This window comes from Microtus ochrogaster, unplaced genomic scaffold (genome assembly GCF_000317375.1).
Source record: "Microtus ochrogaster isolate Prairie Vole_2 unplaced genomic scaffold, MicOch1.0 UNK4, whole genome shotgun sequence".
Lineage (NCBI taxonomy): Eukaryota > Metazoa > Chordata > Mammalia > Rodentia > Cricetidae > Microtus > Microtus ochrogaster.
Genome location: NW_004949102.1, coordinates 3,637,547 through 3,641,631, shown reverse-complemented (window position 1 = coordinate 3,641,631; position 4,085 = coordinate 3,637,547).

The window sequence follows — 4,085 nt, the reverse complement described above, 5'->3', positions numbered from 1 at the left end:
TCTCTCTCTCTCTCTCTCTCTCTCTCTCTCTCTCTCTCTCTCTGCTTCTCTCTCTTCTCCCACCCATGTGTGTTTGTGTTCTCTCTCTCCCTCCTCTCTATCTATCTCTGTCTCTCTGGATTCTATCTGGCTGTGGGTCTCTATTTTTGTTCCTCTATACTGTAGTAGGAAGCTTCTCTGAAGATGACTGAATCAGGTACTGATCAATAAGTATAGCAGATTATCATTAGGAGTCATTTTATCATTACTTTTTTTTAAAACCAGGATATGCTTATTTTACCTTATTTCTCTAAGCTTTCTATCTACTATTTTCTAATTCCAAGTGTCTAAAAATGTCATCAGTATTTTAAAACACTGGAACACATATCATAATGTCTATTCTAGCAAGGATTTAGTTAATCTGTGTTCCCTCACTTTGTAACAATTTATTTTTCTGAATATTACAGATGAATCTCAAGCATTCCCACATGGTTAGTACCATCTGTTATAACTAGCAAAACGCTCGGGGGCTGCTTCTTTCTCAGTCTTTATTTACAATCCAAAGTGAGCATTTTTAAATTTGTAAAACTCATAAACAAAAATATGACATTCTATGCTGGAGATGCAGGAAGGAAAATTCCTCTTTTAGATATAAGCAGGTTGTTGTGTTCCATTCAGTAGTCCATAGAACTCAATTGTTTCAGGCTATCTTGTAGTTCAACAATAAGACAATGAAACTTGTATTAATAACCCCATACTATTATCTCTGTTGATTCAACACAGACAAATTATGTTTTGTTTGGTAGAGGCTTAATGTCAAGCATATTTACTGAATTTTAATGTTTGGAAATTGAATCATGTGCAGAATTTATGTATCCACTATTAATCAGAATACCTGATTAAGCTGAGCTCTGTTTATTTATTTTAAGGTCATCCCAGATAAAAGGAATATGGAGACATTGGTGTGATGTCAAGATTGCCAGACTGATTTGTTTGCTGGATCTATGAGTTAGAGCTCACGATGAAGCACTCACTAAGAGCAGTGATAGTGACATTCATATCCACACTCTGCTTACTGCCATTTACATAACGAATGAATGTTCTTTCTGTAGTCAGTGCTATGTTTTTTGGCAATTCACTATGATTCCTGTTCTGCCTTTGGATATCTTCCAGTGCATTTCTTTGTGTTTATTGTTTTCTCCACCTGCCCAAAAGTAGGGAAGTGAACAGTAGGTAGAGAATGGGAAAGTGAAGGTATATGTGGCGGCAGAAGAGGTAGTTTATCATCTGTAGTTGAAGTTACTTGAAGTTGTGAGCTCCCCAGAGAAAAACAAAAAAACAAAACAAAACAAAAAAGAACCCAACCGCATCCAAAAATCTGATACATTATTTTCTTCTTAATTGTCACGTATTTTTCCAGGTGCCCCTCATTTTCAATTTGCTATGAACATTGATTATTGAAGACTTGGAAATTCTTGACAGTGATCACTGAGACTCAATTTTTTTTAACTCTTGTGGATTTTCCCTTTCATTTATGCACTGACATTTCTCCTCAGAATACATGGTTGGAGACTACTCGGGCTCTAGTCCCCTCGATTCCAGAATCATTTCTTTATTTATAGGCTTAAGTACCTGAATTTATGTATGACTGAAGGATATATTGTTTTCACCTTATTAACCTAGCTGATTTATAAGGAAGTAAATACTTTTTCCAAGGCTAATATGTAGTAACTCACTGAGTATTTAATAAAACTGGCCAACATTAAAGAAGCAATTGAAGAACTAAATTTCTGTTAAAATGAGTTTGAATTTAATTAGTATTTTGGCAAAAACTGAATTAAAATGAATTGTTGTGAGACCTTAACACTCTCTATAATCCACAATTTCAAGGTTATGCATATTTCTTTTTTCACCATCTATTCTTTGAGTTTGTATTATCATACTAGGTCACGCAAGCCTCATATCTCATTAATCTGTACACTTTGGAGTCTTTTTGCACTGATTCATCCTGTCGGAACTTGACAAGAATGTTAATTTAAAAGCAGTTCCATTCTAAAATCCCCCTGGGACTTTTTTATTACCAATGTGGTTGATTACAAAACAATCAGTTATTTTGTCCTCTGTGGCTAAGCTTTCTGAAATAAAAAAATCATTAATAAATTTCTTGTTGCTTTTTTTTAAACTTCACAGTCTTTTAAGCATATTCTAAGTTTTGATTTTGTATTTTTATGGGATTCCAACTAGTGATTCTCTGAATCTATATCTGATTCTTATGCCTTTTCTCAGACTCTTTTCCTTCTGCTTGTTTGTTTCCAAGGTGTTTGTTTTTGTCCTGTCTTTTTATATTGTTTATTTTATTTTATTATTATCCCTTAAAAGCCTGTTTGTTTTCTAATAAGAGACAGAAAGAGGATGGATCTAGATAAGAGGGAAGAGGAGGAGAAACTGGAAGGAATAGAAGGAAGAAAAATTGTAATTGGGATATACTATATAATTTTTTAAAAAATGTTACTAGGGAACACATACAAAGTATTAATTTGTTTTAATTTTTATTTCAAGAAAATTGGAATTTATATATAGGTCCATTGATTCTGGGCCAACATTTTAGTTTTAGAGTATATAGTAGACAGGTATAAGGCAGATGTAAGGCTATTGTTTCTCTCCTATGGATATTCAGTCATTTCCTGTCAGCAAGCCTGGATGAAGCTTGTGAGTAATGAGATGATATACCTTCATTTATCTTTATTTCCCCAGCCTTTATATGCACAGAGACCATTTTTTGTTGATTAAGGCTATAGTTGTTTGAATAAGAATGTCCCCCTAGGTCCTCTCATTTGCTCTCTAGTGAGTAGTGATAATTTTGGAGGTATAGAATTTCTGCTTTGCTGGAAAAAGTATGTCTGACACTTGGGGTAGGCTTTGGGCACTGATAGTTCACTCTCTCATCTCTTTGTTTGAGATTTGACGTGGTGAGAGCTCAACTTTCTACTCCTACTGCAGTATTTCTGCTTTGTCATCACTGTAGTGGCATTTCAACTGTATTTTAATAAATAAAGACTGCCTGACGATCTGAGAGTAAAAATGTCCCCCTGGTCAGCCTCATAGACCAGGTTATGGTAACACACACCTTTAATCCCAGTAGCCACAATGATAAACACCTTTAATCCCACTAGCCACGCTACTTGCTGTAGAAACCAGGTCATGCATGCCTTTAATCTCAGTATTTCATGCCTTTAATCCCAGCCCAAAAAGTAATATAAAGTAGGGGGAGACAGCTCTCAGACACAGTCTCATTCTGAGATCGTGGAGGCAGGATCACCATTTCAGACAGAGGTCAAGGTAAGAACCAGTAGTTGACTGTTTGGCTTTTCAGATCTTCAAGTTGAACCCCAATTTCTTACCATGGGTTGTTATTAATCATGTTTCAGACCATGGTCTCTAATCCCTCTGAAACTGTAAACTGCCTTAGTTATGGCTTCTATTGCTGTAAAGACACACCATGACTAATGCACATACTTTTAAAGGAAAACATTTAAATAGGGCTGCTTACAGTTCAGTGGTTTAGTTCATTGTCATCATGGCTGGAAGCATGACAGCATGTAGACAGACATGGTGCTGGAGAAGGAAGTGAGAGTTTTACAACCTGATCTGTAGGCAGTAGCCAGACAGATTAAATCAATGGACCTGGTTTGAACATCTGAAACCTCAAAGCCTATCCTCAGTGACACACTTTCTCCAGCAATGAAACACTTCAGAAGGTCACACTCTCTAATAGTGTCACTTCTATGAACCTATGGGGGCCATTTTCATTCAGACTTCCATATAAATCAAAATATTTTTTTCTTCCTAAGGTTTCTCTGATCATGGTATCATCAAACCAACAGCAGAATGTAAACAGAGACTGTGTTTCATTTCCCAGCCACCCAGACCTGAATAATCACATAAAAATCTCTATTGATTACAGCCCTGTTTGTCTGAAGGTTCAGGCATATTTCTAGATAGCTCTTCCATCTTAAATTAACCCATTACTATTGATCTGTGTATTGCCACTAGCTGTGCCTTACTGGTGCCAGTGTGATACTCCTATGGCAGTTACATGGTGTCTC